The sequence below is a fragment of the Ursus maritimus genome, unplaced genomic scaffold (genome assembly GCF_017311325.1).
Source record: "Ursus maritimus isolate PB19 unplaced genomic scaffold, ASM1731132v1 scaffold_20, whole genome shotgun sequence".
Classification (NCBI taxonomy): Eukaryota; Metazoa; Chordata; class Mammalia; order Carnivora; family Ursidae; genus Ursus; species Ursus maritimus.
This window is the reverse complement of record NW_024424453.1, coordinates 56,960,671-56,985,648: the sequence shown is the minus strand read 5'-3', so window position 1 is coordinate 56,985,648 and position 24,978 is coordinate 56,960,671. Positions and strand designations below refer to the sequence as shown.

Below are 24,978 nucleotides of genomic sequence, written 5' to 3'. Positions count from 1 at the left end.
CCAGCAAGAGAGGGAACATAGGCAGGGGTAGTGCTAGAGGAAGAAGCAGGCTCCCAGTGGAGGAGCCTGATGTGGGGCTCAATCCCAGGACTCTGGGATCACGCCCTGAGCCGAAGGCAGACGCTTAACGACTGACCCACCCAGGCACCCCCTCTCTAGTCTTTTTAATTTTGAAAAACTTAATTTTTTAATTATTAAAATTTTTTCCAGTCTCATTAAGAATTGATATATATTACTGTATAAGTTTAAGGCATACAGCATGATGGCTGGATTTACATATATTGTAAAATCATTACAGTAGATTCAGCTAACACCCATCTTTTCATGGAAATATGGCAAAAAGAAAGAACAAGAGAAAAAAAATTTTCTCCTTATGATGAGAACTCTGAAAATGTACTCTCTTAACAACTATCTTTTTTTTTTTTTTTTTTTTTTTTTTTGAGAGAGAGAGAGAGCGTGAGCACACGCACATGCAGGCATGGAAGGAAGGGCAGATGGAGAAGAGAGAGAATTTTAACCAGGCTTCATACACAGCATGGAGCTCAACTCTGGGCTCAATCTGACAACCCAGAGATCATGACCTGAGCTGAAATCAAGAGTCAGATGCTTAACCGACTGAATCACCCAGGCACCCCAACAACTATTCTTTTTTAAAGTACATAAGCATATATTAAAATAATGATACACACTGCATATACTATTAATCCTTGCAAAGAAAATTATAAAAATCAACAGAGAAACATAAAACATTCACAAATACAAAAATATGTCATGTTCCCGAATGAGACTATTAAAGGTAAAGATGTTAATTCTCCCCAAATTAATTTATACATTTTAAAAACCACTTTATTATGTGAATTTAAAAGCACTCTTAGGAGAACAGCCAAAAATTATTTTAAATTTATACTACACCTTCGTGTCTTTTAAAGCAAGCCTTCCTTGTTTTATTTTTATTTTACTTGCTATTTTTATTTTTCAAATAGTTGACAGTATGGTATTAGTACAAGGACCCGTGCAATCAATGAAACAAAAGAAAAGGAATAGTTCCATACATAAAAATGTGAGAATATTAAAGATAGCATTTGAAATTTGGGAGGAAATGATTCAATACATGGCAGTAGAAAAACAGGCTAGTTAACTGGGTAGAAAACAACTTTGGTACCAACTCACCATATGTCAAAATACTTTTTAGGTTCATTAAAGATTTAAATATAAAAAATAAATGTCAAAAGTAGCAAAAATAAAATAAAGGTGGGTATTTTTATAATTTGGAGGGTGGAAAAAGCCTAAGCATGACACCAAAAGCAGAAATAAAAAATTATGATATCAACAGGTACGAATATAAATATTTTAGATATTTTCTTTTTTTAATAATATTATATTATGTTAGTCACCATACAGTACATCCCTAGTTTTTGATGTAAAGTTCCATGATTCATTACTTGCGTATAACACCCAGTGCACCGTGCCCTCCTTAATACCCATCACCAGCCTATCCCATTCCCCCACCCCCTCCCCTCTGAAGCCCTCAGTTTGTTTATACTAGGAGAATACAAAAACCATCCATCAAAAAAATTTTTAAAGGGTACACTGTCTCTACATTCTTTCTCCCAAGATAAATTTTAGATTCAGATAGATGAAAATTCAAACGTAATAAAAAACAGAAAATAACACCAGGAGAAAATACAGGAGGAAATTTTAAATCCTGAAATGGGGAAGGGCTTCTCTAAATATGACTCATAACTCAAATACCATAACAGAAAACTAACAGATTGACTAAAAATAAAAACCTCCTTCAAGGTAAAATAAAACTCCTAAATCAAGTCAGATTACAGAGAAGAAAATAGGAGAAAGTGAGGGAACATATGACAAAGAATACATTTTTTGTTTATGTGCTTTTGTTTTGCACTTTCAAGTTTTCATTTAAATTCCAGTTAGTTAACATATGGTGTAATGCTAATTTCAGGTGTAGAATTTTGTGATTCATCAATTACATAAAACACCCAAAGCTCATCACAAGTGCCCTTCTTAATAGCCTTCACCCATTTAACCCATACCTCTGCCCATCTCCCCTCCATCAACCCTGTTTGTTCTCTATAGTTAAGAGTCTGTTTATGGTTTGCCTCTCTTTTTTCTCCCATGTTCATCTGTTTTGTTTCTTAAATTCTACACATAAGTGAAATCATATGGTATTTGTCTTTCTCTGACTTATTTCACTTAGCATAATATTCTCTAGCTCCACCCATGTTGTTGCAAACAGCAAGAATTCATTAATTTTTATGGTTGAGTAATATTCTGTTATATATATAATACATCTTCTTTATCCATTTATCAGTTGGTGGACATTTGGGCTCTTCCCATAATTTGGCTACTGTTGATAATGTTGCTATAAACACAGGGGTGGACATATCCCTTCAAACCAGTAGATTTGTATCCTTTGGGTAAATACCTAGTAGTACAATTGCTAAATCATAGGGCAGTTCTATTTTTAACTTTTTGAGGAACCTCCATACTGTTTTCCAGAGTGACTGCACCAGCCTGCATTCCCACCAACAGTGTAAGAGGGTTCCCTTTTCTCTGCATCCTCGCCAACATCTGTTGGTCTTGGTTGTTAATTTTAGTCATTCTGACAGGTGTGAGATGATATCTCATTGCAGTTTTCATTTGTATTTCCCTGACAATGAGTGATGGAAGAATATGTTTAATACATGAAAAGTTCCTACAAGTAAAAAAAAGATCAAAATCTCAGAAGAAAAATGGGCAAAAAACATAAAAAGAAAGTTAATAAAAAAGCATAAATGGCCTTTCAACATACTAAAAGATGCTTAGTCTCATAAGAGAAAAGCAAATTAAAACTAAAAGTCATTTGTAAAAATAGACAGATGGGACAAAAATTTTAATACTGAGTTGGTTAGTGTATGGGGAGAAAACTGGCATTCTTACCCAATGTTGTTGGAAGTATAAACCACAGCCATCTTTATGTAGGCCAATCTGACAATTCTACTTCTAAGAATTAATCCAAAAATTCTTGCGCATATACAAAATGCCTTATGTTCAAGGATACATAATGCAGCAATATTTAAATAGCAAAAAATGGGAACAAACCAAGTGTCCACCAACAGTGGAACTTGTTGAATAGAGTATATTCATGCAGTAGATAATTATACAATTATAAAAACAAGGCATGATTACATACATTGAAAAGAAACACTCCATTATATATTAAGTTTAAAAAGCAAGATAAAGAATGGTATGTTACCATTTGTATAAAATGCTACCATTTGTATAAAATTAAAAAGAATATACAATAGGTCCACTTTGAGAAATGGCAGAGTATGTCTCATTGGGCTAATCCTCCTGCAGGTAAAAACTATAATCCCTAGATAAAATATTTAAAAAATCTCTGCCTGAAAACACTAGAAATATATGAAAAGCTGGCAGAATCTGGAGGGAAGTCTATACTTGGAAAGAAGGAATAGCACTGGCTAACTCTTCTGCTTTTAGCTTTATTCCTGAAGGCAGGTCCTAGTTGGAACTGCTTGAGAAGGCCAAAAATTTGCCTTACTGAAACAACAAGCCAGAAGGCTAAGTTTAGGATAAAGTCAGTTAGGATAAAGTCCCAGTTGGGAAGTAAGGCTGGGAATCCAGGAAAGGAGAGAGCCTAAGAGAGGAAACCCTGAAATCTGCTTATAAACTTCATCCAGATTTCTTGCTGACCACTGAACTATATTTTTGTAAGGTAGACTCCAAACAGCCCAGCTAAAGCTAAAAGAACTGAACAAATATTTAAACTGTCTGCTACTGCAGAAGAGTATCTGGAGGCTAAGTTCACCTAAGTTACAATCTTATCCTGCAATTACCATACAGCCAGCAACTGCAGACGTGGGCATTTATTCGAGAAGTTAAAAATTAAGTTCACCAGATACTGGTACACGAATGTTTATAGTAGCTTTTTTTGTAATTGCCCAAAACTGTAAACAACGCAGATGTCCAGCAGTGAGTGAAGATCTTTCAAATAAACTGTGGTAACCCATCCCATGGAGTATTGCTAAGAAATAAAAATGAATGAACTATTGATGCGTGCAACAAACTTGATGACTATCCAGAGGATTATGCTGGGAAAAAAAATCTGAAGAGGTTACACTCTCAATGATTCCATTTATGTAACATTCTTGAAATGACAAAATTATAGAAATGGAGAACAGATTAATGATTGGCAAGGGTTAAGGAATGGTTAGGGGTAGCCAGGAAGAAAGGAGGCATGGCTATAAGGGCAACAAGAGGAATTGTTGCTGTGATGGAAATGTTCTGTATCTCTAACTGTATTAATGTCAATATCCTGGTTGTGATATTGTACTACAGTTTTGCAATGTTACCATTGGGGGAAACTGGGTAAAGGGTACATGAGATCTGTTACTTCTTACCACTGCATGTGAATCTTTTTTTTTAATAATAATTTTTCTATTATATTTTGTTCATCACTCTATAACCATTTCCAAGTTAAAAGAATGTGGGATGCTGCTAAGGCAGTATTCATGGATAAATTTATAACACTAAATTGTCTTAAAAAGAGTAAGTTTTAAATCAATGACCTTAGCTGCAACCTTAAGAAACTACAGGAAGATGGGAAAAATCCAAAGAAAGCAGAAAAAAGGAGAAAATAATGACCAAAGTCAGTGAAATAGAAAACAGAACAACAGAGAAAAAAAATCAGTCAATAAAACCAAAGCTGGTTCTTTTATAATAGTAACAAAATTAATAATCTCCTAGCCAACCTTCAGCAAATCCACATCTGTTTCAAAATACCAAAATTACAGGGGCACCTGGGTGGCTCAGTCGTTAAGCGTCTGCCTTCGACTCGGGTCATGATCCCAGGGTCCTTGGATCGAGCCCCACATCGGGCTCTCTGCTCAGCAGGAAGCGTGCTTCTCCCTCTCCCACTCCCCCTGCTTGTGTTCCCTCTCTTGCTGTGTCTCTCTCTGTCAAATACATAAAATATTAAAAAAAACCACCAAAATTACAGAGATGGAAAACAGATTAACGTTTGCTAAGATTAGGAATGTTAGATGTAGGGGGAAAGGTGTAACCAAGGAATAACATAAGGGAGATCTTTGTAGTGTTGGAATAATTCTTTATCTTGATTGGAGTAGTGACTACAAAAATCTGCCCACTTAATAAAATACACAGAAGTACATATACTCACATCTAATATCTGATTCCTGTTTCTGATATTGTACTTAAAGATGTAATCACTGGGAAAACTAGCTGAAGGGTACTTACATCCTCTCTATACTACTTTTGCAATTTCCTGTGGATCTACAATTATTTCAAAATAAAAACTTTAAAAAAAGTATACTAGCATTTTAACTCTCTAGGGTTCAAAACTAGATTCATTAAGCAATTACTACAACCATGGTAAACCTAACAATTGTTACGTAAGGATTCTGGGTATAACTGATATATAAGACAAAATAAAAACAAGGTCTCTGGGGCGCCTGGGTGGCTCAGTCGTTAAGCGTCTGCCTTCGGCTCAGGGCTGATCCCGGAGTTCTGGGATCGAGCCCCACGTCAGGCTCTTCCCCTGGGAGCCTGCTTCTTCCTCTCCTACTCCCCCTGCTTGTGTTCCCTCTCTCGCTGGCTGTCTCTCTGTCAAATAAGTAAATAAAATCTAATGAATCATCAAACTTTGCATCAGAAACCAGGCATGTACTGTATGTGACTAACATAATATAATAAAAAACATTTAAAAAAATCTTTAAACAAACAAACAAAAAAACCCAACAAGGTCTCTGGAGAAACAGAATATATATATTACTTAGTTATTACATAAATTAATATATATAAAAAAAGATAAATAAGGAAGAATTTCTAAAAATTCATAGAAAACTATATATAAATGCAGAAAAGTGGTAGCTCACATGTACATCCTAAAGTTAACCAATCTATCCCCTCAAACTTCTAAAATGTAAGGGGAGAGAAATGAATAAAGTTTAATTCCCAAATTTGGGGGCCAGATAGATATCTTAAAGACAAATATTATTATCTAGTCATGTATTTTCTAAAAAGTTGATACTTTAAGGCTCACCATGGTATTAGAAGAATAAATGTATCATCCCCTTCTCTTAAACAAAAACAAGAAAACCATGACAGACTATGGACTCTGGGAAACAAACTGAGGGCTTCAGAGGGGAGGGGGATGGGGACTGGGATAGGCTGGTGATGGGTATTAAGGAGGGCACGTATTGCATGGTCCACTGGGTATTATACGCAAGTAATGAATCATGGAACTTTACATCAAAAACTAGGGATGTACTGTATGGTAACAAACATAATATGATAAAAAAATATTATTAAAAAAAAAAAAGACGTGCAACCAGCAGCCTCCATGGGTCAAGTAAAAAAAAAAAATCGTGGAGGAGGAGTTAAGATGGTGGAGGAGTAGGGGTCCCCTTTTTCAGTTGGTCCCGAGTCGAGCTGGATAGGTACCAGACCATCCTGAACACCCACGGAATCAGTCTGAGAGGCAGGAACATATATCTGGATCTCTGCAAATGAACATCTCCAGCACTGAGTACTGAGGTACGAAGTGGGGAGCCGTGAATCCGCGCAAAGATATCGGAAGATAAACTGAAGGGGGAGGGAGCTGCCGCATTTGGGCACAGGGAAGTGGTAGCCACCTGCACTGGGGAATGGGCTGACTCGAGGTCTGGCACCCGCAAGAGAGCAGACTGAGACCGTGAGCAGGGAACGCGTGCGACCAGTATGCAAACCAGAGCTCTGGAGTGCGCACCCGAACCACAGTGAAACGGAACTCCGGAGCGCGTGGGGGCGACTGGCGGCTGGCAGTGTTAGAAACACAAAGGACAGTGACGCGCCAGCTCTGGAAGAGAGGGCTGGGACGCTGGGTGTGGGGTGCACATCCCGGGATGCTGTAGGGTTTAGCAGCACCAACAGAAGCAGAGTTAAAGTGGCCAGAAGAGCCCAGTGGAGAGAGGACTGCGATCCCTCTGTTCTGAGATAGAGGCTGGGATACGGCCACTGCTGCTCTGACTCTCAGAAGAGGCACAGCAAACCGCCAGGGAAAGCCGCCAGAGAACAAAAGCCTGGAAATACCGGCTCACAGTGTACCCATCCCCATCCCCCCTCGCAGGGGACAGGGAGACTCTATCCAAACAGGGATGCCTGAGTATCAGCATGTCAGGCCCTTTCCCCAGAAGGCAGGCTGAAAAATCAAGAAGCTCACATATCTAAGGTCCCTATAAAATAAGTACACACTGCACAGGTCCTGGTCAATAATTTGGGCACTGAACAACCCTGCAACCTCTCCTCAGCAGAATGACGAGAAGGAGAACTCCCCCCCAGCAAAGAAAACACAATGAGTCTGTGGATGCTGCCACAGAACTGATGGATATGGATATAACCAAATTATCAGAAATGGAATTCAGAGTAACAATGGTCAAGATGATGTGTAGACTTGAAAAAAATGTTAATGAAAATATTAACGAGAATATAGAATCTCTAAGGGTGGAAATTAGAGCGAATCTGGCAGAAATTAAAAATGCTATGAATCAAATGCAGTCAAAACTAGAGGCTCTGATGGCCAGGGTGAATGAGGCTGAAGAACAAATTGGCGAATTGGAGGATGGGTTAGTAGAAGAGAAAGCTAAAAAAGAATCTTGGCTCAAAAAAATCCAATCTCAAGAATGTAGGTTACGGGAGATTACTGACTCAATGAAATGTTTCAATGTCAGAATCATCGGCATCCCCAAGGGGGTGGAAAAAAACAGAGGTCTAGAAGAGATATTGAACAAATTGTAGATGAAAAACTTCCCTAATCTAACAAAGGAAAGAAGCATTCGCGTCCAAGTGGCAGAGAGGATCCCTCCCAAGAACAACCACGACAAACCTACACCACATCAAGTCATAGTGCAATATGCAAATATTAGATCCGAGGATACAGTATTGAAAGCAGCCAGGGCAAAGAAATTTCTCACGTACCAAGGCAAAGGTATCAGAATTACATCAGACCTGTCTACACAGACCTGGAATAAGAGAAAGGGTTGGGGGGGGCATTTTTAAAGCTCTTTCAGAGAAAAACATGCAGCCAAGGATCCTATATCCAGCAAGGCTGTCATTCAGAATTGATGGAAAGATAAAGACCTTCCAGAATCACCAGTCACTGACCAATTTTGTAACCACGAACCAAGCCCTACAGGAGATATCAAGGGGGGTTCTATAAAAGTAAAAAGGCCCCAACAGTGAGACAGAACAGAAAGTCACAATCTATACAAACAAAGACTTTACTGGCAACATGGCATCATTAAAATCATATCTCTCAATAATCAGTCTCAATGTGAATGGCCTAAATGCTCCCATAAAATGCCAAAGGGTTGCAGACTGGATAAAAAGACATGACCCATCCATTTGCTGTCTACAGAGACTCACTTTGAACCTAAAGATACATCCAGACTGAAAGTAAAGGGATGGAATACCATCTTTCATGCCAATGGACCTCAAAAGAAAGCTGGGATAGCAATTCTCATATAGAGAGATTGGATTTTAAACTAAAGACTATAGTTAGAGACACAGAAGGGCACTCTCTTATTCTTAAAGGATGTATCCAACAAGTGGATATGACAATTATAAATATATATGCCCCCAACAGGGGAGAAACAAGATACACAAGCCAACTCTTTTTTTTTTAAGATTTTATTTATTTATCTGATAGAGAGATAGCCAGCCAGAAAGGGAACACGGCAGGGGAGTGGGAGAAGAAGAAGGAGGCTCCCAGCGGAGGAGCCTGATGTGGGACTCGATCCCGGAATGCCAGGATCATGCCCTGAGCTGAATGGAGATGCTTAACGACTGCGCTACCCAGGCGCCCCCACAAGCCAACTCTTAACCAGAATAAAGAGACACATAGATAAAAATGCGTTAATAGTAGGGGACCTCAACACTCCACTATCAGCAATAGATAGATCACCTAAGCAGAAAATCAACAATGAAACAAGAGCTTTGAATACCATACTTGACGAGTTGGACCTCATAGATATATATAGAACACTACACCCCAGAACAAAAGAACACTCATTCTATTCTAACGCCCATGGAACATTCTCAAGAATAGACCATGTTCTGGGTCACAAAACAGGTCTCAAGCGATACCAAAAGACTGAGATTATTCCCTGCATGTTCTCAGACCACAATCTTTGAAATTGGAACTTAATTCCAAGGAAAAATTTGGAAGAAACTCAAACACTTGGAGACTAAGAACCATCCTGCTCAAGAATGATTCGATAAACCAGGAAATCAAAAATCAATTTAAACAATTTATGGAGACCAACGAGAATGAAAACACAATGGTCCAAAACCTATAGGACACTGCAAAGGCAGTCCTAAGGAAAAATATATAGCCATCCAAACCTCACTCAAAAGAGTAGAAAAATCTAAAATGTAGTTTTTATATTCTCACCTCAAGAAGCTGGAACAGCAACAGAAGAATAGGCCTAATCCATGCACGAGAAAGCAGTTGATCAAGATTAGAGCAGAGATCAATGAATTAGAAACCAGGAGCACAGTAGAGCAGATCAACAGAACTAGAAGCTGGTTCTTTGAAAGAATAAATAAAATAGACAAACCACTGGCAAGACTTATCCAAAAGAATAGAGTAAGGACCCAAATTAATAAAATTATGAATGAAAAGGGAGAGGTCACAACCAACACCAATGAAATTGGAAGGATTATGAGAAACTTTTATCAACAACTTTATGCCAATAAATTAAGCAATCTGGATGAGATGGAAGCCTTCCTGGAAACCTATAAACTACCAAGACTGAAACAGGAAGAAACTGATTTTTTAAACAGACCAATTAATTATGAAGAGATTGAAAGAGCGATTAAAAACCTTCCAAAAGGGGCGCCTGGGTGGCACAGCAGTTAAGCGTCTGCCTTCGGCTCGGAGCGTGATCCCGGCATTGTGGGATCGGGCCCCATATCAGGCTCCTCCGCTATGAGCCTGCTTCTTCCTCTCCCACTCCCCTGCTTGTGTTCCCTCTCTTGCTGGCTGTCTCTATCTCTGTCAAGTAAATAAATAAAATCTTTTTAAAAAAAAACCTTCCAAAAAACAAAACGCCAGGGCCTGATGGATTCCCCGGGGAATTCTACCAAACATTCAAAGAAGAAATAATACCTATTCTCCTAAAGCTATTTCAAAAAATAGAAACAGAAGGAAAGCTACGAAACTCATTCTAGGAGGCCAATATTACCTTGATCCCCAAACCAGGCAAAGACCCCATCAAAAAGAAGAATTACAGACCGATATCCCTGATGAATATGGACGCAAAATTCTCAACAAGATCCTAGCTAATAGGATCCAACAGTACATTAAAAGGATTATCCATCATGACCAAGTGGGATTCATCCCTGGGATGCAAGGGTGGTTCAACATTCGCAAATCGATCAGTGTCATAGATTATATCAACAAGAAAAAAGCCAAAAATCATATGATCCTCTCGACAGATGCAGAAAAAGCATTTGACAAAATACAGCATCCTTTCCGGATTAAAACTCTTCAGAGTGCATGGATAGAGGGTACATTCCTCAATTTCATAAAAACCATCTATGAAAAGCCTACAGCAAATATCATTCTCGATGGGGAAAAGCTGGAAGCCTTTCCCTTAAGATCAGGAAAATGACAAGGATGCCCACTCTCGCCACTATTATTCAACATAGTACTAGAAGTCCTTGCAACAGCAATCAGACGACAAAAAGGGATCAAAGGTATTCAAATCGGCAAAGAAGAAGTCAAACTGTCTCTCTTTGCAGATGACATGATACTGTATATGGAAAACCCAAAAGAAGCCACTCCCAAACTACTAGAAGTTATAGAGCAATTCAGTAGTGTGGCAGAATACAAAAACAAAGCTCAGAAATCAGTTGCATTGCTATACACGGACATTGAGACTGAAGAAAGAGAAATTAGGGAATCCATCCCACTTACAATATCACCAAAAATCATACGTTATCTTGGAATTAACTGAACCAGACACGGAAAGGATCTATATTCTAGAAACTACAAATCACTCCTGAGAGACACTGAAGAAGACACAAAAAGATGGAAAAATATTCCATGCACATGGACCGGAAGAATTAACATAGTTAAAATGTATATGCTACTCAGAGCAATCTCCACTTTCAATGCTATCCCAATAAAAATACCGATGACATTTTTCAAAGAACTGGAAAAAATAGCCCTTAAATTTGTGTGGAACCAGAAAAGGCCCCGAATCGCCAAGGAATTGTTGAAAAGGAAAAACAAAGCCGGAGGCATCACGTTGCCGGATTTCAAGCTGTACTACAAAGCTGTGATCACAAAGACAGCATGGTACTGGCACAAAAACAGACACATGGACCAATGGAACAGAATAGAGAACCCAGAAATGGACCCTCGGCTCTTGGGCAACTAATTTTTGATAAAGCAGGAAAAAACATCCAGTGGAAAAAAGACAGTCTCTTCAATAAATGGTGCTGGGAAAATTGGACAGCTACATGCAAAAGAATGAAACTTGACCACTCTCTCACACCAGACACAAAGATAAACTCCAAATGGATGAAAGACCTCGATGTGAGACAGGAATCCATCAAAATCCTAGAGGAAAACATAGGCGGTAACCTCTATGACATCGGCCACAGCAACCTTTTTTATGACACATCTCCAAAGGCGAGAGAAACAAAGGAAAAAATGAACTTGTGGGACTTCATCAAGATAAAAAGCTTCTGCACAGCCAAGGAAACAATCAAAAAAACTAAGAGGCACCCCATGGAATGGGAGAAGACATTTGCAAATGATACTACAGATAAAAGACTGGTATCCAAGATCTACAAAGAATTCTCAAACTCAACACTCAAGAAACAAATAAACAAATCAAAAAATGGGCAGAAGATATGAACAGACACTTTTCCAATGAGGACATACAAATGGCTAACAGACACATAAAAAAATGTTCAAAATCATTAGCCATCAGGGAAATTCAAATCAAAACAACACTAAGATACCACCTTATGCCAGTTAGAATGGCAAAAATTGACAAGGCAAGAAACAACAATTGCTGGAGAGGATGTGGAGAAAGGGGATCCCTCCTACATTGTTGGTGGGAATGCAAGTTGGTACAGCCACTCTGGAAAACAGTGTGGAGGTCCCTTAAAAAGTTAAAAATTGAGCTACCCTATGACCCAGCCATTGCACTACTGGGTATTTACCCCAAAGATACAGACGTAGTGAAGAGAAGGGCCATAGGCACCCCAATGTTCATAGCAGCATTGTCCACAATAGCTAAATTGTGGAAGGAGCTGAGATGCCCTTCAACATAACAATGGATAAAGAAGATGTGGTCCATATATACAATGGAATATTACTAGCCATCAGAAAGAACGATTACACAACATTTACAGCAACATGGACGGCACTGGAGGAGATAATGCTAAGTGAAATAAGTCAAGCAGAGAAAGACAATTATCATATGGTTTCTCTCACCTATGGAACGTAAGAACTAGGAAGATCGGTAGAAGAAGAAAGGGATAAAGAAAGGGGGGTAATCAGAAGGGGGAATGAAGCATGAGAGATTAAGGACTCTGAGAAACAAACTGAGGGCTTCAGAGGGGAGGGGGGGTGGAGGAATGGGATAGGCTGGTGAGGGGTAGTAAGGAGGGCACGTATTGCATGGTGCACTGGGTGTTATACGCAACTAATGAATCATGGAACTTTACATCAAAAACCAGGGATGTACTGTACGGTGACTAGCATAATATAACAAAAAATATTATTATAATTTTAAAAAAATTCTTTAAAAAAAGACCCAAACAGATGAACAAAGAAAAAAGAGTCAAACGACAAAAAACCAGACTCTTAACTATAGGGAACAAACTGGTGTTGCCAGAGAAGACCTGGGGGGTGGACATAGGTAAAATAGGTGGAGGGGATTGAAAGTACACTTTTGGTGATGAGCACTGAGTAATGTATGGAAGTGCTGAATCACTACATTGTATACCTGATACTATTATATTACTTATATGTGAATTATACTTGATTTTTAATGTTAATTAATTTTTTAAGAAGAAGTATGATATACTATAAAAATTAGTTTTTTAAAGATTTTTATTTATTTATTTAGAGGGGGTGAGGGGCAGAGAGAGAGAGGGAGAAACAGAGGCCCACGCAGTCTCCACAGTGAGCATGGAGCTGGACCCGGGGCTTGATCCCATGACCCTGGGATCATGTCCTGAGCAAAATCAAGAGTCAGATGCTCAACCGACTGAGCCACCCAGACACCTGTATTAATTTTTTTAACTGTCAGTAAAATTTGTGTTGAAGATAAAAAAAAAAAAAAAAACAAGAAATCTTACTATACTAGGAAGCAATGAAATGATTTTATAGTTTATTTTTTAAAAGTTATGCCAAAAATAGTCTACATCTTTAAAATATTTACAGTGCTAAAAATTCAGTGAATTCTGGCAAACATCTACAAGCTATCCTTGCAGGAGTGAATGGATTAAGTCTTTTCCTCAGCTTTAAGTAGAATAGAGGTTTTTTTTTTTTTTTTAATACTTCAGAGCAAGGGTTGGCAAGCTACAGCCTGCAGGCTGCCTGTTTTTGTAAATAAAGATTTACTTGAACATAGCAACCACTATTTGTTTATATATTGTCTATGGCTTCTTTCACTACGATGGCAGAGTTGACTAGCTGCAACCGCAACTATATGGCCCACAAAGTCACACAGATATTTACCATTTAGCCCTTTAAAGAAAACTTTGCTGACACTTGCTATGAAGTCAAGGAACTCTGCTGTGCGACCATGGACAAGGTACTGACTCTTAAATCTCAGTTTCTTTATCTTTTATACATGCCCCATGTCCAGTAAAGAACTATCTCAGCAAGTCAGAGTTCACTATACTGTGTACACTGAAGGTCTGGTCTTTGATCTAGTCCTTGGAGGTAACCTTTAAGCCCTTGGAATATGCTGCCCGATAATTATGTCTTTGTTTAACTGGGGGTCTGGAATCAGATAGTCTATGCTAACAATGTAATTCACGGTAGGGGCTTTGGGCCACTCTAGAAAGCCTAAACTAACAATGTGATTTATGGTGGGGGCCTTGGGTCGTGTGACATCAGCTTGATCTTTGGAGGGTCTGGAGAGACTGAGTGACTAAGGTCAGCCACACAGGCAGCCAGCCAGCCATCCCAATGTGACCAACCCCAATAAAAACTCTGACCAGAGCTCAAGTAAGTTCCCTTAGCTAGCAATACTTTGTGTTGTCATGCATCATTGCTGGGAGAAGCAGTGTCCACATGGTGTAAATTCTAGCAAAGCACTAAATCTGAGGGTGGTCTTGGAGACTCCTGAATAGCACCTCACATGTGGATAAAATGTGATAACCATTGCTAAGTGTTTTATAGTGGCTGGCTGGCATATAACAAAGGCTTGGTACATACTGGCTGTTATCATCAACTAACCACTAAGCAAGTAGTCTGTGAGATTATTCATGTTACAGGACACTTCTAGCACTTAAAGACTATTTTCAAATGGAGTTGACATTGAGTATGCATTCAACAATTATTTGTGTTATTACTCTGTATCAGCTACTGCTCTAGGTGCTAGAGATGAAGTAGTAAGGAAAATGGACAAAAATCCTTCTTTCATGGAGTTTCACTCTAGCAGCAGAAGAGAAACATAAATAAATATACACAATGTTAAGTCATAATGAACGTAAGAAAAGGGAATATGAAACGCTGGAAGAAAGAACACTGAAGTTTTAGGTTGGATGGCCAGTAAGTTATCCCTGGGAACACGAAACCTGAGTAAAGATGTGAAGGAAGTAAAAGAACCAGCTATACTCCTAATGTTTAGGAGAACATTACAGGCAGATAAAATGGCAAGGGTAAAGGCCCTGAAGTGGGAGAAAGCCTGGTATGTTCCAAGAATAGCAAGGAGGCTAGTATGGTCAGAGTGAAATGGATATGGATAGGACTACAAGAAATCAGAGAGAAAACAAGGGGTATAGGGAACAGATACAGGACACTGCAGGTGGTAGTAAGAGCTCTGGATTTGAATCTGAATTTCATTAGAAACCAACAGAGAGTTGGAAGCAGAAGAATGACATGATCTAACTTATGCTGTATTGAGAATAAACTACAAGACGGCAAAATTGAAAGCAGATGTTAGAAAGTGACTAATAATTCAGGCAAGCGATCACATTAGCTTGGGCCTATGTGGTGGTGGTTGTGGGGTGATGAAAAGTGGACAGTTTCTAGACATTATCTGAGGTAAAACCTGCAAGCTTTCCTTACAGTCTGGATATGGACTGAGAGAAAAAGTAAGGAAACCCAAAGTTTTGAGTCTGAGTAATTATGGAAGGATGGTGTTGCCATTAACAGACAAAAAGATTATCGGAAAAACTGGTTTTTGGTAGAAGAGGGGATATATATAACAGGAGTTCAGTTTTAAAAAAAAATTTTACAAATTATTTAATTTTTTAAGGTCTAACTGACATACAGTATTACCCTAGTTTCACGTATACATCGTAGTGCTTTGACAGTCATACAATACAAAATGATCACAATAGGTCTAATTACCATCTGTCACAAAGTGAATACAGTATTATTAACTATAGTCCTTATGCCCTGTTTATTTATCTTAGAACTGGAAGTTTGTATTTTTTGACCCCCTTCACCTATTTTGCCCCATCACAACCCCCCTCCTCTCTGGCAACCACCAATCTGTTTTCCGTATCTTTGAGTCCAGGTTTTGTTTTGATTCCACTTAAAAGTGAGATCATGCAGTATTTGTTTTTCTCCGTCTGACTTACTTAGTATAATACTTGTAAATAATATTGCAGTGAACACAGAGTGCGTGTATCTTTTTGAATTAATATTTTTGTTTTCTTTGGATAGCCAGTAGTGGAATTGCTAGACCTTATGGTAGTTCTATTTTTAGTATTTTGAGGAACTGCCGTAGTTTTTTTCCATGGTAGTTGTACCAATTTACACTCCTACCAGCAGTACACAAAAGTTCTTTTTTCTCCACATCCTTACCAACATTTGTTATTTATCTTTCGGATAACAGCCATTCAGACAGGTGTAAGGTGGTATCTCACTGTGGTTTTGATTTACATTTCTTTGATGAGGAGTGACTTTGAGCATCTTTTCATGTATCTGTTAGCCAACTGTACATCTTCTTCAGGAAAACACAATTTAGGTCCTCTGCCCATTTTTTAATCAGATTGTGGTTTTCTTCGTTATTGAGTTGTAGGAGTTCTTTGTTTTGGACATTAACCCCTTATCAGATATATGACATGCAAATGTCTTCTCCCATTAAGTTGCCTTTGCATTTAAGTTGCCTTTGCATTTTGTTGATAGTGTCCTTCTCTGTGTAGAAGTTTTTTTGTTTCATGTGGTCCCATTTGTTTAGTTTTGCTTTGTTTCCCTTGCCTTTGGAGTCAGATGCAAAAAAAAAAAAACAAAAACAAAAACAAAAAACAAAAAAAACCCCAAAAAACTCTGCTAAGACTTATGTCAAGGAGATTACTGCCTATGTTTTCTTCTAGGCTTTAGGGCTTCAGGTCTTACATTCAAGTCATTAATCCATTTTGAGTTAATTTTTGTATATGGTATAAAACAATAATCCATTTTCACTCTTTTGCATTTAGCTGTCCAGGTTTTCCAACATCATTTAAGAGACTGTCCTTTCCCCATTGTTATGTTCTTGTCTCCTTTATCATAAATTGATTGACTATATATGTGAGGGTTTACTTCCGAGCTCTCTATTCTATTCCATTGATCCATGTGTCCGTTTTTATGCCAGAACCATACTGTTTTGATTACTATAGCTTTTGTTTTGATTTTACTTAAAAGTGAGATCATGCAGTATTTGTTTTCCTCTGTCTGACTTACTTAGTGTAAGGAAGTGTGATACTTTAGGCTTTGTTCTTTGAATAACCAACTGCTTTCATTATTCAAGGTCCTTGGTGGTTCTATATAAATTTTAGAATTATTTGCTCTAGTTCTGTGAAAAATGCCATTGGAATTTTGATAGGGGTTGCACTGAATCTGTACATTGCTTTGGGTAGTACGGTCATTTTAACAATTCTTCCAATCCATGGGCATGGAACATATTTCCATTTGTTTGTGTCTTCAAATTCTTTCATCAGTGTCTTATCTTATAGTATACAGGTCTTTCACCTCCTTGGTTAAATTTATTCCTAGGCATTTTACTCTTTTTGATGTGATTATGAATAGGACTTTTTTTATTTCTCTTTCTGATAGTTCATTACTACTATATAAAAACACAATAGATTTTTATATATTAATTTTATATCCTGACACTTTACTGAATCCCATTCATTAGTCCTAACAGGTTTTTTTTGGTGGAGTCTTGAGGGTTTTCTATAAATAATATCATGATATTGGCAAATAGTGACAGTTTTACTTCTTCCTTACCAATCTGGATATCTTTTGTTTCTTTTTCTTGCATAACTGTCCTTGTTAGGACTTCCCAATACTATGTTAACTAAAAGAAGGGAGAGGATTCCCTGTTTTCTTCCTGATCTCAGAGGAAAGCTTTTGACCTTTCACTGTTGCATTTGACATTAGCTGTGGGTGGTCATATATGGTCTTGATTACATTTTCTCTATACTTTGTTGAGAATTCTTATCATAAATGGATGTTGAATTTTGTCAAATGCTTTTCTGCGTCTATTGAGATGATCATATGTTTTTATCTTTCATTTTGTTAATGTGGCATATCACACTGATGTTGAAACATCCTTGCATTTGTGGAATATATCCCACTAGATCATGCTGTATAATCCTTTAAATGTATTATTGAATTCAGTTTGCTGATGTTTTGTTGAAGGTTTCTGCATCTGTGATTATTATGGATTTTGGCCTATAGTTTTCTTTTTCTGTGGTATCCATGTCTGGTTTTGGTATCAGGGTAATGCTGACCTTATAAAATGAGTTTGGAAACGTTCCCTCCTCTTCAGTTTTTGGAAAAAATATGAGAAGACCAGGTATTAAATTTTCTTTGAATGTTTGATAGAATTCACTGGTGAAGCTGTCTGGTCCTGCTTTTATTTGTTGGGAGGTTTTTGATTGCTGATTCAATCTCCTTACTAGTAATTATTGTAATCAGAATTTACATTTCTTCATAATTCACAGCTGGAAGATGATAAGTTTCTAAGAGTTTATTTCTTCAAGTATGTCCAATTTGTTGGCCTATAATTAATTGTTCATAGTATTTCTGTGGTAGTGATAACTCCTCCTCTTTCATTTCTGATTTTATTTATTTGAGCCCTATTTTTTGGGGGGGTTAGTCCAGCCAAAAGTCTGTCAATTCTCTCTTTTCAAAGAACCAGCTCTTAGGTTTCACTGATCTTTCCTATTGTCTTTTTATTCTCTATTTCATTTATTTCCATTCTGATCTTTACTATTTCCTTCCTTCTATTAACTTTTGGCTTTGTTTATTCTTTCTCTAGTTCCTTTAGGTATACAGTTAAATTGTTTGAGATTTCTCTTGCTTCTGGAGGTAGACCTGTATCCTATGAAATTCCCTCTTAGAACTGCTTTTGCTGCATCCCATAGATTTTTGAATGCCCTATTTCTGTTTTCATTGTGTCTAGTTACTGTTTGAGTTCTCTCTTGATTTCTTCTATGACCCACTGATTGTTTAGTAGCATGTTATTAAATCTCCACATTATTTGTGATTTTTCCAATTTTCTTCTGGTAATTGAATTCTAGTTTTATACAATTGTAATAGGAAGGGATGCTTGATATGATTTAAATTTCTTGCATTTATTGAGACTTGCTTTGTGGCCTAACACATGATCTATCCTAGAGAATGTTCTGTGTGCACTTGAGAAGAATGTATATTCTGCTGCTTTTTTTTTTTATTATTTTTTAAAAGATTTTATTTATTTGATAGAGAAAAACAGCCAGCGAGAGAGGGAACACAAGCAGGGGGAGTGGGAGAGGAAGAAGCAGGCTCCCAGTGGAGGAGCCTGATGTGGGGCTTGATCCTAGGACTCTGGGATCACGTCCTGAGCTGAAGGCAGACACTTAACGACTGAGCCATCCAGGTGCCCCTATTCTGCTGCTTTTAGATGGAATGTTCCATATATATCTATTAAGTCCATCTGGTCTTAAATATGCCACTTAAGGCCTATGTTTCTTTATTGATTTTCACTCCTGATGACTGATGTAAGTGAGATGTTAAAGTCCTCTACTATTATTGTATTAATGTCTATTTATCCCTTTAGGTCTGTTAATATCTACTTTATATATTCTGGTGCTCCTATGTTAGGTACATATATATTTATAAATGTTTATTTTCATGCTGGGTTGACTACTTTAGCATTATTTATTGCCTTTCTTTGTCTTTAATTACATCTCTGTTTTAAAGTCTATTTCATTTGATAGATGTATAGCTATACCAGATTTTTGTTTCCATTTGCATGGAACATCTTTTTCCAAATCTTTGCTTTCAGTCTATATGTGTCCTTACATCTGAAATGAGTTTCTGGTAGGCTGTATATAGATGTTTCAGGAATTCAGTTTGAACATGTTAAGTTTGAGATGTCTAACTGGACATCTAAACAGACAAATCCAGTAGGCAACCAGACATAAAGGTCTGCAGTTCAGAGAAGTAGTTCAGGCTGCAGTTATAAATTTGAGAGTCTTAGAACATAGATGGCATTTAATGCAATGAGGCTGGATGGGACCACGTAACAAGGAAACCTAAATGAGAAAGAGCACATCATGGTCTAGGCTCTGGGTCACTCCAATATGTAGAGGTCAGGGATATCAGGAGAGACCAGCAAAATCAACTGGGAAGTTGCAGGCAGAAAGGCAGAAAACAAACCATGCATATATGTTTACCCTGCAAGTCAGGATTTCAAGGAAAGTGTGATCAACTGTGACAAATAACGATGATAGGTTAAGTAAGTAAGATTAAGACTGAGATAATGTCCATTAGATCCAGCAATAAGGAGGTCACTGGAGAGTTTAAGGATAGTTTTGGTTGCAGTAAAGGCAAATATCTTTGGAATGGGTTCAAGAGAAACAGAGGAGAGAAACCAGAGATGGTGGGTAAAGATAAGCCTTTGAGAAATAGAATGATGGCTGAAAAGAAAAGTGGGACTATGGAATCATTTTTTTTTTTGGTTTTGTTTTGTTTTAAGGTGGGAGAGCAGCATATTTATATATTGATGAGAATAATCCAATAATAAAAAGAATTACTGGAGTAGTATTTTAAGAGAGAGAAGAGATGTACTTTAGCACACAGGTGAAAGGAATAACCTTGGCTAGATCACCTAATATAATTGAGGAGAAACTAGAGCTTTGGGAGCAGATGAAGGTTAAGTGGGCTAATGTAATTAGGAAATTCTTTTCCAGTTATTTCAGATTTTTTTTTGGTGATGTAGAAAACTAGATTGTCAGCTGTGAGGATGAATAAGAAGGAATAATGAGAAAGAAGAAAATATGAAATAGTTGCCTAGGAGTCAATTAAGTTATGCAAAAGGTTAAGATAATCATACACATTTTCTGGCAGAAAACAAGAATAAACTTGATATCTAAATTTTTCCCTGTATCATATGCCAGTGGCATGTTCCACCATCAAGTTAGGCTTAGCTCCAATTCCTGTGCCTTCTATATCTGTGGTTAAACAACTGATGCATGCATTCATAGCCCTAGGGTACTTTGATATTCTTAAATTTCAAAGACCAAACGATATTCAGTACTCTGTGTTTAATGAGGCAGGAAAATACGTAACAATTTAGATTTATGTAGGTTTGAGATCAACTTCAGGATACTAAAAACAACCTCAAAAAAAACCAAAAAGGCTAACCACGTAATCAAACATCCACTTTCCCAGACAAAGTAAACCTGTTAATAGTGTGCTTATACAAAGCATCAAATAATATATCCTACGAGCAGAATGGCAGAACGAGGCAATTCTTTTACTAAATAAGTTATACTTATCACCTGACCACATTGCTATGATGAATCTGTACTACAACTATTCAGACCAAGAAATAAGAAAATGCAAAAGAATCTCCAGTTTCAAAATATAGAAATGGAAGGAAAACTCCCAAACTCGTTCTATAAGGCCAGCATTACCTTGATCCCAAAACCAGACAAAGATCCCACCAAAGAGGAGAATTACAGACCAATATCCCTGATGAACATGGATGCCAAAATTCTCACCAAGACACTAGCCAATAGGATCCAAAAGTACATTAAAAGGATCATTCACCATGACCAAGTGAGACTTATTCTGGGGCCGCAAGGATGGTTCAACACTCACAAATCAATCAATGTGATACATCACATCAATAAAAGAAAGGACAAGAACATATGATCCTCTCAACTGATGCAGAAAAAGCATCTGACAAAACACAGCATCTTTTCTTGATTAAAACTCTCCATAGTGTAGGGATAGAGGGAACATACCTTAATATCATAAAAGATATTTACAAAAAGCCCCCACAGTCAATATCATTCTCAATGGGGAAAAACTGAGAGCTTTTCCCTTAAGATCTGGAACCCACTCTCACCACTATTGTTCAACATAGTACTAGAAGTCCTAGCCTCAACAATCAGACAACAACAACAAAAAAAAATAAAAGGCATTCAAATTGGCAAAGAAGAAGTCAAGCTCTCACTATTCACAGATGACATGATACTTTATGTGGAAAACCCAAAGACTCTACCCCAAAAGTGCTAGAACTCATACAGCAATTCAGAAACACGGCAGGATATATAGTCAATGCACAGAAATCAGTTGCATTTCTATACACTAACAATGAGACAGAAGAAAGAGAAATTAAGGAATAGATCCCATTTACAACTGCACCAAAACCCATTAGATACCTAGGAATAAACCTAACCAAAGAGGGAAAAGATCTGTACTCTAGAAACTACAGAACACTTATGAAAGAAATTGAGGAAGACACAAACAAATGGAAAAACATTCCATGCTAATCGACTGGAAGAATAAACATTGGGAAAATGTCTACGCTACTCACAGCAATCTACACATTCAATGTAATCCCTATCAAAATACCATCAACATTTTTCACAGAGTTGGAACAAATAATCTTAAAATTTGTATGGAACATGAAAAGACCCTGAATAGCCAGGGGAATGTTGAAAAAAAAAAACCAAGGTGGCATCACAATGCTTGACTTCAAGCTCTATTACAAAGCTGTAATTATCAAGATAGTATGGTACTGACACAAAAACAGACACACAGATTAACGGAACAGAATAGAGAACTCAGAAATGGACCCTCAACTCTGTAGTCAACTAATCTTCGACAAAGACGGAAAGAATATCCAAAGGAGAAAGGATAATCTCTTCAATAAATGGTGCTGGGAAAACTGGACAATCATGAGCAGAAGAATGAAACTAGACCACTCTCTTACAGCATAAACAAAGATAAACTCAAAATGGATGAAAGACCTCAATGTGAGACACAAATCCATCAAATTCTAGAGTAGAACAGAGGCAGCAACATCTTTGTGTCCACCGCAACAACATCTGTCTAGTCACATCTCCAAAGGCAAGGGGAACAAAAGCAAACATGAACAACTGGGACTTCATCAAGATCAAAAGCTTCTGCACAGCAAAGGAAACAACAACAAACCTAGAAGGTAAACTACAAAATGGGAGAAGACATTTACAAATGACTTACCAGATAAAGGGCTAGTATCCAAGTCTCTAAAGAACTTATCAAACTCAACACCCAAAAAAAAATCCAATCAAGAAATGGGCAATCATACATTATCTCGGAATTAACTTAACCAGACACGGAAAGGATATATATTCTAGAAACTATAAATCACCCTTGAAAGATATTGAAGACACAAAAAGATGGAAAAATATTCCATGCTCGTGGATCAGAAGAATTAACATAGTTAAAATGCGTATGCTACTCAGAGCAATCTATACTTGCAATGCCATTCCAATCAAAATACCAATGACATTTTTCAAAGAACTGGAACAAACTGCCCTTAAATTTGTGTGGAACCAGAAAAGGCCCCGAATCGCCAAGGAATTGTTGAAAAGGAAAAACAAAGCTGGGGGCATCACAATGCCGGATTTCAAGCTGTACTACAAAGCTCTGATCACAAAGACAGCATGGTACTGGCACAAAAACAGACATACAGACCAATGGAACAGAACAGAGAACCCAGAAATGGACCCTCGGCTCTTTGGGCAACTCATCTTTGACAAAGCAGGAAAAAACATCTGGTGGAAAAAAGACAGTCCTTCAATAAATGGTGCTGGGAAAATTGGACAGCTACATGCAAAAGAATGAAACTTGACCACTCTCTCACACCAGACACAAAGATAAACTCCAAATGGATAAAAGACCTCGATGTGAGACAGGAATCCATCAAAATTCTAGAGGAGAACATAGGCAGCAACCTCTCTGACATTAGCCACAGCAACTTTTTTCATGACACATCTCTAAAGGCAAGAGAAACAGAAGAAAAAATGAACTTGTGGGACTTCATCAAGATAAAAAGCTTCTGCACAGCCAAGGAAACAGTCAAAAAAACTAAGAGGCACCCCACGGAATGGGAGAAGATATTTGCAAATGACACTAGAGATAAAAGAATGGTATCCAAGATCTACAAAGAACTTCTCAAACGCAACACTCAAGAAACAAATAAACAAATCATAAAATGGGCAGAAGATATGAACAGACACTTTTCCAATGAGGACATACAAATGGCTAACAGACACATGAAAAAATGTTCAAACTCATTAGGCATCAGGGAAATTCAAATCAAAACCACACTAAGATACCACCTTACGCCAGTTAGAATGGCAAAAATTGACAAGGCAAGAAACAACAATTGCTGGAGAGGATGTGGAGTAAGGGGATCCCTCCTACATTGTTGGTGGGAATGCAAGTTGGTATAGCCACTCTGGAAAACAGTGTGGAGGTCCCTTAAAAAGTTAAAAACTGAGCTACCCTATGAACCAGCCATTGCACTACTGGGTATTTACCCCAAAGATACAGACATAGAGACGAGAAGGGCCATAGGCACCCCAATGTTCATAGCAGCATTGTCCATAATAGCTAAATCGTGGAAGGAGCCGATATGCCCTTCAACAGACGACTGGATTAAGGAGATGTGGTCCATATATACAATGGATTATTACTCAGCCATCAAAAAGAACGATTTCTCAACATTTGCTGCAACATGGACGGCAGTGGAGGAGATAATGCTAAGTGAAATAAGCCAAGCAGAGAAAGACAATTATCATATGGTTTCACTCATTTATGGAACATAAGAAGTAGGAAGATCGGTAGGAGAAGAAAGGGAAGAGGAAAGGGGGGGTAAACAGGAAGGGGAATGAACCATGAAAGACTATGGACTCTGGGAAACAAACTGAGGGCTTGCGGCAGGGGGAATGGGTTAGGCTGGTGATGGGTATTAAGGAGGGCATGTATTGCATGGTGCACTGGGCATTATACGCAAGTAATAAATCATGGAACTTTAAAAAAATAAATTAATTTAAAAAAAAGAAATGGGCAGAAGACATGAACAGACACTTCTCCAAAGAAGACATACAAATGGCCAACAGACACAGGAACAAATGTTCCACATCACTTGGCATCAGGGAAATACAAATCAAAACACCTCGCACCAGTCAGAATGGCTAAAATTAACAACTCAGAAAACAACAGCTATTATGAGGATGTGGAGAAAGAGGAACCCTCTTACATTTTTGGCGGGAATGCAAGTTGGTATAGCCACTCTGGAAAACAGTATGGAGGTTCCTCAAGAACCTCAAGAAGTTAAAAACAGAGCGACCCTTTGAGCCAGCAATTGCACTACTAGGTATTTACCCCAAAGATACAAATGTAGTGATCCGAAGGGCCACTCGCACCCCAATGGTTATAGCGGCAAT

General features: G+C 37.9%; 1 protein-coding gene across 1 annotated transcript in view; it reads right to left on the bottom strand.

Annotated features, from left to right (window-relative positions):
• TOPAZ1 (testis and ovary specific PAZ domain containing 1) overlaps positions 1–24,978 on the bottom strand; it is a 129,410-nt gene that overhangs the window by 85,082 nt on the left and 19,350 nt on the right.